Below are 13,314 nucleotides of genomic sequence, written 5' to 3' on the forward strand. Positions count from 1 at the left end.
AATCTGATTGCCTCTCCCCACACAAAACCAATAGGGTTGATCCTCTTTCCACTGAAGTCAACAACAAAGACCTAAAACTGCTCCAGGAGGAAGAAGATTAGGTTCTGAATTAGGATGAAGAACACTGACTCACTTGTCTTAAACATTGCTCCTTCCACCATATCCAATATCATGTAGAATAGCAGTTTTTTTCTTGAGAAGTCTTTTATAACATTAATGAGTGCCATAGTGTCTAAAATGTAATGCTGGTAGATACACAGCAGCAATTTGGAAGCAGTAGATTAACGGTTTTGTTGTGTTCTTGACTTTTTTTTTAAATTAGAATTTCCTTTTTAACAAGGAGGTGCTTACCACTGAGTCAAGTGGGAATGGATGTACACAAAAGCACAGCCATTAATTATCTCCTGATAGCCTGGTAGTTTGGAACAGTCAACAAATTACCTTTCTCAACAATTCCTGTGTTGCCTCAGAGCCATGGTCAATAGCTAGGAGCCAAACCCAAATGCTGACTTGGCACTTTTTGTCTTGTATCTCATCAAATTAGGTTTAATTCCCAAACTTTATCTTTATATCCTGAAAGAAACTGTGGAATAATATGTAACTATTTAATCACTATGCTAAAAATCAGGGCAGTGAAAGCAAAGAAATTTAAACCAACATAACAAGCCAAATAAACACTGAAGCTAAAGAGTTTCTATCTAAAAGTCTTTAAGATTGACAAGAGTAAAAAGCAGGATTACCTTTTTGTTCCAGATTAAGTCAGCAGATTTTCTCAGATCTCCTCTTTTACAGATGAATTAATATTTCCTTAAGTTGAAGATTTTCACAAATTTTGGCAATGCTTCTAAGTGCATCTCTGTCATTGCCAAAACTGTAATTTCTTCAGCGTCAGCTTGGATATGTCTGTTATGAATTTTACATATCCTGCCTCAAAATATCTAGCATCTATAATTTTCAAGAAATGTAAAGACCCAGAAAAAGAAGAGTAGAAGGGAAGAGCCAAAACTGCAGTTTTCTATTCCAGGGACTCTTCAAAATATCAAAGCGAGACAGTATTACTTATGATACCTTACTCTTTGAATATGGTTTGAATATGCAAAACATTTTACTGAGTGCCAGGAAAATTTCCTAATACTGTGGTTGATAGAACTCATGTGGAACATAAGCAAAAGCAGTGAGCATCTATTCTAGCATCTGGGGACAGGAATATACTTTAAAGCAAATTTCATGCTGATATTTATCACACAGCAGGAGGGTGTAAACTGGATCCCTTATGGATGAGGCAAGGAAAGCCCAAATAAGACCACTGTCTCATCGATTTCAATAATTTATTGTAAATCTCCACTTATTTTCTCATAGGCACACGTAAGTGACTGCCAACTGAGAATTTTTAAGCCTAGCAAAGGAATGAGAAACCTTGCCATGAGGAATAAGAAATGCAGAATTTCTTCCCAGGTATCTTTCAATATCTATGCTGGCAGTCTTCAGACCCGCACAACCCAGCCATATTTTTGTGCTGCTCGTGGACCACTTCATGAAGAGCAGAGCATATTTAGGATCATACTTGGAGTGACAAATGGTTGAAGGCTGAGATAGCACTCAGAGAAGGCCATATATGTTGCACCGTCCATATGGTCTCCTCTGGGTATCTGCTTTTTTTCTGCTGTAAGAGGTGTGATACTGAGCTAGGTCAGCCTAAGGTCAGACTCAACTTGACCACTGGTGTTGTAAGAGTTCCCAGTGAACTCTGAACAAGACCTCACCCTGGGGATGGTAGTTCCACTCCTGGAATCATTGTCGTGACTCTGTCACAAAGCAGGTGGTATTAACATCTCTGATGCCCTCAGTCTCCTAATTTTTGCTATATCTCATACACACACATACACACCAAAAAAAAAAAAAAAAAAGGCCTTGAATCTGAGGCTATTTTTCCATTGTTAATTCCAAAATTCATCATCCAAACCATTCTCTATATTCTGTTTTATTTTGGCTTTATAAGACCTACAATATTTATGATCCTGATATTTTGCCTTCTGTTAGAAGACAGCAAGCAAGCTAAGTCATCCACTACATTTCTTTTTACATCCCAGGCATGTTTCTGAGCACTTTCACCACATTTGCCATTTAAGCTGATCAATCTCAGCCTGCAGAAGTGACTGCTCACTCTATAAAATGAATGGATAAAAATGAGGCATAGCTAATGAACATTTTCTTAGAGGTGTTTGCCCACAGACATTTTCCCTTGATACTAGGCACTTCTCAGAGGGAAAACAGCAATTTGCTCAGTAAGTTTATTTTAATGGGTGAAAATGAGGTGTGTCTTTTAGAGAAGATGGGTGAGGTAGCTTTGCTAAATCTATTTTACTGTAAACCTTCATGTCTCTTAAGGGAGTATTTTATTATTTTGCCATTCCTATGACTGTAAGCCTAATGTTTGGTTTCTGACAAAAACCCCTGCCTATATTAGCTGTAGGGCATTGGATTTGTTGCAGGAAAGAGAGATAAGGAGTCACTTGAAAGCAAAGAAAGTGTGTTTGTTTAAAAATATAATAGTTGTGGTGTTATTCACATACACATGTGAGTGATCTTCAAGACAATTTTTACTAATTGCCACACTCCTTCAGAAATTCTCTTTTTCAATATAAGAGATAATTCTAAACTCAAACATAAAAATACTTTGAATATATTATAAGCATCTGGCAATAGTCACTTGACATTGGACAAGTGTCCCCCAAACCTAGCAGGAAATTTTGGTTCAGTAGTCATAGTCCAGAAGAAGCTGAAGGCTAAAATGTATTTGCACGAATAATCATCTAGATTTACAAGGAACAGACCCATTAATATTATAATTTGCACGAAGACAACTCACAAGCAGAAGAAAGACAAAAATATAACAAAAGAAATGTTCTCTGCTAATTATTTCTCCTTCTCGTAATTATAGTGTGAGAAAATAGATTGAACTTGAACAAGAGCACACAAGGCTGAACACTGGGAGAATTTCCCTAAGTTTTATTCGTGACAGTAATTGGTGATTGATGTCTCCCAGTCCTCACCTCAGCTCATGAGCTTTCTGTTTTCTCTCCCCTGCCCAGCTAAGGAGGGCACTGATAGAGTGGTTTTGGTGGGCACCCGGTGTCCAGCCAGAGCCAAACAACCGCAGGGCCACAAAACCAACCAGAGTGCTGGAGCACCTCTCCTGTGAGGAGAGGCTGAGAGAGTTTGAGTTGTTCAGCCAGGAGAAGAGAAGGTGCGGGGAATATAACAGTTTTTCCATACCTAAAGGGGACTACAAACAGAGTTGGAGGGCATGTAGTGACAGGGCAAGGGAGAATGGTTTTAAACAAAAAGAGGAGACATTTACACTGGATGTCAGGAAGAAGCTCTTTACTCAGAGGAGGGTGAGACCCTGGCACAGGTTGCTAGAGGTGTGGATGACATATCCCTGGAAGTGTTCAAGGCCAGGGTGATCACTTCAATGGGGCTTTGAACAACCTGGTCCAGTGGAAGGTGTCCCTACATCTACAGGCAGGGGTTTAGAACTTGATGGCATTTAAGGTCCCTTCCAAGCCATAATATTCTATGATTCTACAATATTCGCAGCTATTCCAGCTTTCTCCCTTATTTTCTGCATAGCAGTGCTCCAGCAGAACTCTTCTGTCAGGATTTTGTTTGGCAAAGTCTAACACAAGTTAGGAGTAAAAGTTTAAAGAAAATAACAGAAGTCTCAAAATTTACAGACTTACCTTAGTGTTGATTTACTGGTGTCTTTGAAGCACAGACATAGCTACCTGATTAGAAAAATGACAGATGCAGTTTGTTTACAGTCATTAAAGATGTTACCATTTATTTTCTGTATGTCTGTTTTGAAATTCACAGATGGACTCTTAATACTGGAGTTCCTAGAGGTCCTGGGGATTCCCAGTGTGTAGCAGATCTGTTCATGTCAAATCTTTATCAGCACCATGCTGTGGACTCTGCTGGGAACCAACTTTGGCAGTTTATCAATATTATGAAACTAAGGAAAGATACCCTGCTGTTGAGCATCTTTCCATCACTTGCTGAAAGATGCTGTTGAGCATCTTTCCATGCCTCCTCATCTTTCAAAGACCACTATTTGCTCTACTGGGATCACCACCAGGTCGTCCTACATCCAAGGATGAATATTCATACTAACTCTTCCAGACAGCCACTCCCACCACCACAGCTCACTCCAATGTTTTCAGTCAAAGTGCCCCTTCAAAATAGGATCTCTCACGTGGTCTTCTGTTCCTACAGGATGTCAAGAACAAAGAGCATGTCACAGTGAGTCACCACAAACTGATGACAAAAAAGCCCCATCAACATCCAGCTGCCTGAATCCAAAAGGCCCAAAAACGGTTTCCCTTTGTGTTCTCTAATATGCTTGGAACAGAAGCCTTTGGGTGCAACTATAACACATTTTCATGTGGGTTATTACCTCCTGTCAGGTCTCTAGCAATCACACCACACATTCCAGTTGACACAAAACATCTTTGAATGTCATACTCTGAGATTTCCCAATGCTCTTTCTCACTGCACACTGTCAACATGCTAAGCACAAAAGCTTCAATAGGCTTTTGTTAGTTCTTTGAAAGATTGAAAAACTCCTGTCTGCTAGTCTGGTCTCTGAAAGCTTTTCCAGAAGACTTGCAAGCTTCTCTTTAGTTCATTTCCATGGCTACTGATATTCTGCTGAGTAGTCTTCAGACCTGACTGAGCCAGGTATCCAAATTTGGAACCTTTTCATCCTATTTACTCTAAAATACATTAAAAAGGATTCAGTGCATTAAGCCTTTTGACCACTGCATAGACCTAAAATGGATACAAAAATTTACACCATGACCATGCTCTTTTGCAAAATAGCTGCTGGCTTTGAGAAAAAACAAGTAAACACAAAAAAAAAAAAAAAAAACCCAAAACAAACAAAAAAAACAAAAAAAAACCCCAAAAACCCCTTCTTTGCTTCGGATAGCAAGTGATGTAAAAAAACCACCTCTATAACATGGGTATATACCATTCTCACCCTTTGGATTAACACTTATTTTGGCTATGCTTTTTGGTCTTCATGCTGTCCTTTCCGTTGTCACATTGGTCAGAGCTGCTGACAGGTGGATTGATGTGTTTGGTCACAAATTATCAGGGAGATTCTTCTGTGACTTTTCATGTGGAAAGAGTGGGTGGTAGAAGCCTAACAGGGTGTTTTGAAAAAAAATAAAAGTTGTAATATACATTAGGTGAACATTCTGGCACAGAGTTCTCTTCAGTAGAATGAAACTGCTTTGAACAAGCTCCTTTCCAGGTTTCAGCTAAACTTGAACTGCCCTGGTGAACACCAGCAGAGCTGGCAGCAGCCTGCAGCTCAGTCTGCTGGGCTGACTGAACTGCCTGGAAGAAGAAGACCAGATTTCATTTAACTGGTCCTGCTCTTCTCTTCCCAAGTATTCTCAAAGGAAAGAAAGCAGATAATGAATTATATATCCCCTAAACAGGGAGGGGACATGCCATGGAGCTCAGGGCATATCCAACATAGGTGGGCAGCTACTGGGCAAAGGTGAAGCCTGACAAAAGTGAATACCCCAAGCTCCATCTCTGGCTCTTAGTTTGCTGTGTCTTACCACATATGGTTCATTGGCTGAGCAAAGGAAGAGCACATATAAAAACCATAGACACCCTGATCCACCCCAGCTCATGCAGAGATCAAATCCAAATCACAAACATCAGAGATGCTTTTGCTTTCCTAAAAAGAGGAAATATTATCAGATATGAGGTAATTGTTCCGCTCTCTTAAAAGCTCCCAAACTGCCCAGAACAACACAGGATAAATTCTGACACTTCTGATAGACGAGAGCATTAATAGCAGGCAGGGACTAAGCAACCTGTCTTCAGATTAAAACACTGGAAGACCTCCAGCAAATGCTTGATATGGATCTTGCTGAAATACATGTGACACAGATATACACTCCTGCTCAGCAAATGATATCAAAGCAGTAAAATAAAGATGCACTTCATATTTTCCACTGTCTGCCTAATAAGCTAAATCAATTTAAATGTCTTTATTAGCAAGGCCCATGACTGGCCTGATAGCTTTATCCTGTCCTTTTCCCTTTCACTGGGAGCTACACCAGGCTTGAAAGTTCAATATTGGCAGAAAGAGGCCAGCCTAGGTTTGGTGGCTGCTGAAGACCCACTTCTGAACAATAAAAATCTCTACCTGGAAACTGTGTCACTTATTGGGTAGATGAACTGCTCATTGAATAGTGAGTTTTCAGACTTACAGATTTATTTCTGAAATTAGAAGATGAAGAAATGAGTTGCCCTGGTTTTAGATGGGATATATTTCCATTTTTTCCATGGTAAGAATGCATCACTTAAAGGTGACTTTTTCACCATCATACCTTCTCAATTACATTTCAAAACTCAGCTTTTTGCCTTGATCTATAGATTCATAGTCAAAAATTGGGGGGAAGTGAACTTTTCCCATATGTATTTCAGAATGTTTATAGTATTATGCAAATACTTTTTTAACACAAAAATGATGATACCAAAACTGATAACTTGTTACTTGTATGTAAAATAACAGCAAAAGCAGTATTTATAATACTTTACACATGCTGCATATTCACACAACTGTGCAAAATAACCCATAATTATTACTTTTATTGCCTCAGTAATAATAAGAAACAGCTTGCATTGTCATTATTTTACCATTTTAACTATTACAGAAATTACAAAGTATATTTTTGTGAAGAATTTATCTGTTTTCTGCTTCCAGATACATTACCCAGTTGTCCCTTGTGTAAACTGTCTGAGGCAGAGATAGGCATAAACACAGAAATTATGGAGCAGGACACATTTAGATGAATTGCTGTTTGGAAACCTACTTCCATCTTAGATTCAGATCCTTTAAAAGTGAATATAATAGCTGTAGGATTCCAAAGGGAAGAGAGATTGATGGAAGTTGGACTCATTTTAGCTTCATTGTACAACCTTCAGACAGTTTCTGAAGAAAAACAAATCAATCAGCAACCTGGAAGAGTAGAGGAATTATTGGGTTTTTTTAAACGTATGAAAAAGAGAATGGAGGCAAAACTGGAAGTTAAAGATATTCCAAATACATTTTGAAGGATATATTTCAAATTTGCCTTAACAGATTTTTCAAAGATGAGGTAGAGAGAGCTGAAACAGCATAAATAGAAATGTCAGCATTCATAACCATACAAAGAACTACATGCTGAGTAAGAATTTCCTAAAGGTTATTGGAAATCACTAGTATTTCAACTGAGATGGGGAGAAATAGAAGAAATAATTTACAGAATGTTTTCCCTAGTGCCTAAATCATCATCACTCAGACAACAGTATCAATATCTGTTGCACTGTAAATAAAACAGCCTAAACAACAAAACTGAGAAAGTTTGGCTAGGAAAATTATTCTAATTTGTGACTCAGTAGTAGACATTGCAAAACATCATGTATACAAACCAAAATAAAATGTTTCAATGTTTGCTAGCACCTGTTTGTTTCATCTAAATCTGTTCAATTGCTTCTGATGACTGCAGCTTCAATCTTCCCACTCAACAACTCACTCCAGCAGGGCCCAAACACCAGCCATCAACTTTGAAGCTTGTCAGGACAAATCTATTTGTCACCTGCCCAGCAATTTTCATGTGACTGGGGGTTTATATGGTTAGCAGGAATGAGAAACCCCTGTCAATTCCCATGGAGTTGTTTATTCTTTACTGTTGATATCTTCTTTATTTCCTTAAACATTTTGTAGATGCTTTGTTCTCAATGTTCTGTGAGAAATGTCAGATTTCTGTTTCTAGCAGGATGCAAAATATTTCAGAGGCTCAGGATGCTTTATCCCATAAAAACTCAGACACTGAGAGATCCTCATTAAGTCTCTTTAGGACTTTGTGACAATTCAGCTATTATTCTGCAGAGGTCCACACGTGTGGATTTACAGTGGGAGGAGAGTTAAAAAGAGCTTTCATGCTTTCATATTCCACATCAGACTGTGAAATTACAGCTGTTGACTTGCCCAGCCCTGGCACAGAACAGCAGGATCCAATGCTATTCACTTTTCACTTGTGACCATCTTGTAGGCTATGCCCACAGTCAGATAAATGCTGTGGTCAAGATTTAACCCCATCCAGCCACCAAGCCCCACACAGCCACCCACTCACTGCTCCACCAGCAGGATCAGAGAGAGATTCAGAAGGGTAAAAGCCAGAAAACACATAGGCTGGGACAAAGAAAGTTTAATAGGGAAAGCAAAAGCCACATGCACAAGCAAAGCAAAACAAGGAATTAAGTAACTGTGTCCCATGGGCAGAAAGATGTTCAGCCATCTCCAGAGCAGCAGGGCCACATTACATGTAATGGTGACTTGGAAAGACAAATGCCATCACTCCAAATGTCCCCCCTCTTCCACCTTCTTCCCCCACTTAAAATACTGTGCATGATGTCACATGGTCTGGAACATTTGGTCAGTTTGGGTCACCTGTTCCTGGCTCGGTCTCCCCCAACCTTCCATGCACCCCTAACTTCCTCACCAGTGTGTCAGTACAAAAAGCAGAAAAGGCCTTGCCTCTGTGTAATCCTTGCTCAGCAATAACAAAAACATCTCTGTATTATCAACCCTGTGTTCAGCACAAATCCAAAACTCAGCCCCATACCAGCCATTGTGAAGAAATTTAACTCTTCCCCTGCCAAAACCAGCACAGCTGCTTACAATCCAAGCTGTCTATAAGCCACACACCTACTACTAGCAGGCACGAAGAGACCAGAGGGATCTACTGAGAGGCTGTGCCTTTCAAACTGGCCTTAGCACCCTGCAAATACAGCAACATGGCTTATGGGCGTGTTGGCTGAGCAACATGTGCAGGCAAGAGACCATGCAAGCGAAATGTAGCCTAGAAACATTGCAGGCTCATCATGCTCAGGGCTGTCTTCTGTCCTGTTGCTAAAAGTTTCTCTGGCATTGAAAAACAATCAGCCAGTAGTTACCAGCCTTGAGGAAGTCAGATGGATGAGCCGTTTCCTATGAAGCTGTGAGCTTGGTTTGAGAAGCACGAGATTTTCAAAAGTTATAATGAACCTCTGGTTTTAACTGCCAGGGTTTGTTATTGAGCATATTACATGATTATTAGCCTCTCCCCCAGACAGTTTTGCTATTTCTTCTTCAAGTCTCAGACCCAAGAAAACACAGTTGGGCTGTAAGGCTACAGTTTATCTTCTAGATTTAAAATGTTGTTCTATCCTTTACACCAGCATTGGGGTTGATTAGTTCACTAGATTTCATTTGACTTCAGCTACAAAGTGTGAGACTGTACCATCCAGACTGGTGAAAATTAGACCCTCTGAAGGGAGGATGCCACCTTTGAATGGATGCCGCCACACAGAACCAGCCTCCTGCATTATTCCTCTGTAAAGTACATTAAACTCAGTGGGATTAGCCTGGCCCTCTGTGTTTGCAAATGTGTTTAAGAAGGGGAGAGGCTCTTCTCAGCTCTCCTGAAATAACAGGCTTCACATGAAATCAAATCCTGAAGTAATTCCAGAAGTCCCACATCAAAACATATATATATTGAAAATATTCTTATGTCACTTCCCTAACATCAAGCTTAACCTCATGTTACACTGAAGCAGGTGTTGCCAAGACACCTTACTCCAAGTGCACATCAGTACTATCCTCAGTATGGATCCGTTTCTGAACATGCAGAAGAGTTTTCTAGGGTGGGATCTTCTCATTGCCCTTAATGGAAGTGCAAGTAAGAACTGTAAGACTGTCTCACAGAGACTGCTGCAAAGATTATATGACTTCCTAGGGGATCACTGGATTTTTCATTCAGCAGAACCTGTGTTATAGTAAACTTGTGTGTCTTTACAATCTGAAGACAATTTTGCATTGAAAATATTTGTCTGATAAGTATCAAGGAGTACAGACAGTACAGACAATTTTTAAGTTGCTCCTTGGAAAAATATTTTTATCTGATGGCAATTTTGACAGTTGAAACAAAGAATTTACCAAAGTCCAGTTACAAATACATTCTTTACCTGTTCTAAATGTTGGAAATAGCACATAACTGTCACTGTTCAACAGAAATCCACAAAATTTTCCATTAAAGCAAGAAGCACTCTCTTTTTCCCAGTATGCCTTCAGGTCTTATTTTGTTTTGCTGTAGCCTCTGACCTCACTTGTATTCAATATTTCTATAATACATATTCCCACAGCAGCTTGTCCATCAAACTGATTTACGATACAGTAGAGTGTAAATAACCAAGTGATAATTTTCTATATTTTAAAATACCCTGTCAAGGACCCAATTCAAAGTCTCCCTGATGACAAAGGGAGCATTTCTACTTTAACCACTGAACATTAAACTGGTCTTAGTTTATTGGTCTGGAGAGAGACCTACAGCCAATGTGAAAAAGTACAGGTCTACCCTGAAAATTACTTTATTTGAAGAGACCTTCATGCATAAAATTTGCACAAACTTTTGCTTTAGGAATGTCTTGTTGATTAAAATGTACAAAGCAAACATTCAACTGCTCAGTCTTGGTCCTGTATAGCTGGAAAGGACACAAAAGTTTTCAGCAACAGATCATAGGATTGCAACTGTAGTACTAGTTGTTACAACAGTTGCAACAACTTTCTTGGAACTGTAGAAAGACCTGTAAGATGACAAGGATCAGAGGAACTACCCATTGATTTATCTGGCTAAATCTCCTGCTCTCAAATGAAATATGGTATAAATTGGAGCAGAACAAGTTCATATTCTCTGTTCATAAATCCAGGACACAAGCTAAGATATTTCATGGCTATTCACAGTCAACCTCAAAGAAAAGGAACTCACTTCTATTCACTTTTCATTGAAGACTGCATTATTAGGACATCTTAGATTTATGAGCTTGCAATTCTTCTGCCTCAAAATTGATTTGCTCTGCTGCCCAACAACAACATTCACAAGGCGTCACTGAAGCAATGTGCAAGACAGTTATACCCAAGAGTACTGAATTTTGGCTTGATCCCAAGGTTAATGAGCCCAATTTCTGGTGTTATTTTGGGCAAGAGTTTGTCCTACTCCCAGGCAGCAGAGAAGACCATTGCATGAGGCTTCATGCAAGGAGGGACTTCAACTTCAAGTAAGTTTTTGTCATCAAATTCTAGCCTCAGGCCTTGACAACTTGGAAACCAACTCTCTGCCAATATTACCTCTGAATTATTACTTTTTAAATGTGATTGTTTTTAAACCTGATTATTTTTAAACCTGATGATCTGGGGCATCCCCAAGAATTGCCAAAGGAAATTAAAAATGCTCTACATTTTCAAAATGCAGAAGATGAAGCAGTTCAGCACAGGATAATATACTAGACAAAGCATGTACTTCTCCAGCTAGCAACTGACAATGCCAGTTTGCTGATGGAGATTTTTATTCCATTCCCGATTATCTTTAGCTAAGGATAATTGTGAAGATTAGTTTCTGTCCCATTAAAAATGTAGAATTTTCACAGTCAAAGCAGTTGCTCTCATAGACACTGTGACCATTTAGAGACAGGCAGACAAGAAAAGTGCACACTGATGTCTTTGTGCATCCAAGCAGCTGTGTATTGAGACATTGTGTACCAAGGTCTTCACCTGCAGGTACCTTCTCCTTCTCAGTCTGTGTGTGATAAGGCAGTAAACATATCTTTGCAAATCTGCTTCTGTAGAAAGAATTCCCAAGAGGTAATATTAATCAACAAATTCAGGGCTGTGTGGCACTCTCTAAGTCAATTTACTCAACACCTTCCTCTGGTCCCTCACAGCTATAAGTAACCACCAGGAAAACCTCTCTAATAGAACCATCTGTAATACTGTCCTAAGACAGTAATCCAACAAATTCCCAAAGTGACCTTTTCCAGTTCACATCTCTATGTTATTTTTGTTGATTAATGTGGTTAGTTCCTACCCTACAACCCAGTTACAGAGAATAATGATCGCCACTCTGTGTTGTATTCATCAGGTTAAATGTTGGAAAAAGTTGCAATTTCTGGTCCTAACATTCTTTTCTGGAAAAAGGATAATTTGTCAGAGTTCTCTTATACAATCCAAAGTTTTTAGCATTCTCACTACTATTTTCTGTATGTTTCCTACGCATTCTCATTCTACTTCACAGATCAGTACCAGTACTCCAATTGCAGTCTCACCAGCACAGTGGAGAGACATACATTTATTTCCATGTGCTTTGCACATTACACATTTTGTAATATATTCCCAGAAAGGATCCAGCTTGTATTCCGCTCCAACTCTCAAATGATTTTTCACAGTACAGCTGCACTGGCAGATATTTCTCATTGGATAGCTGTCTTTTACTTTTTTCTTCCTTAACCACAGTTCTTTGCTCTTGCCTTGGTTGAACTCCCTCTTGTTAATTTTGGATCACATCTCCAAAATATCTAGATTATTTTAAATTAAAATCTGGCCCATCAAAGTACTTCCAATTCTTATCAAATTTGTTTATTTTAAGGAGATTACAAGCATTTGTCAGATTCCATCTTCCGAGACATTAATGTCTATACTGGGTAAAACAGACAGACCTCCACAAGACTCAACTTAAAATGCACTGCTGATTTAAGATGGAATTATTCTTAACAGTTTTTGGAGCAAATTTAATGCAATCATTCACCCCACCTATCATTATTTAATCTAGATCATTCCCTAAGTTGCTCATGCATGACAGTGCCAAAAGTCATGCTCAGGTAAAGATATCACACCTTTTAATTCCCCTTAATCAGCCATATAAATGTTTTAACATGACTTGTTCTTGACCAATTCATATTAGCTGGCACATATCACCAAATTAGTGTCTGTATGGGCCTTTAAACTGCTTTATTTAGATTTGGTGCTTAGTGACATGGTTTAGTGGTGAGCTTGGTAGTGCCAGCTTAATGGACATCTTAGATCTTAGAGGTCTTTTCCAATTTAAGTGATTCTGTGATTCATTAGACCATCCTTTTTCTCCTTCTTAGTGACCTATGCAATGTCCTTCACCTGCTCTCTGGACCCCACTGAGAAACTGTGAGCATCAGCTTGCTCCACGTAACCTGCTCTGTTTGTCTCTTCCCATCTGGAGTCATGCAGCCTTTTCCTGATGCCTTTCACAAACCTCACACTTGGAACACAGTTTGTGTGACAGCCTTTCTATTCTTCGTTCTATATACTTTACCCGAGGCCACCAACTAACCAGCGAATAGGGATCAATATTTGGGCAAGGACAAGTGCATACTGGAGAACTTCACCTCAAATGGGCATCG

At 39.2% G+C, this 13,314-nt stretch overlaps 2 long non-coding RNA genes across 3 annotated transcripts in view; one reads left to right on the plus strand and one right to left on the minus strand.

Annotated features, from left to right (window-relative positions):
* The window catches only part of LOC140684147 (uncharacterized), an 81,347-nt gene extending 79,472 nt beyond the window's left edge, over window positions 1–1,875 (minus strand). For both annotated transcript variants that reach the window (XR_012055940.1, XR_012055939.1), the window contains exon 1: window positions 741–1,875. This is a non-coding gene — a long non-coding RNA (uncharacterized lncRNA). The remainder of the gene's footprint in view (window positions 1–740) is intronic.
* The window catches only part of LOC140684150 (uncharacterized), a 51,838-nt gene that overhangs the window by 23,537 nt on the left and 14,987 nt on the right, over window positions 1–13,314 (plus strand). The window lies entirely within an intron of this gene.

This window comes from Taeniopygia guttata, chromosome 1 (assembly GCF_048771995.1).
Source record: "Taeniopygia guttata chromosome 1, bTaeGut7.mat, whole genome shotgun sequence".
NCBI lineage: Eukaryota > Metazoa > Chordata > Aves > Passeriformes > Estrildidae > Taeniopygia > Taeniopygia guttata.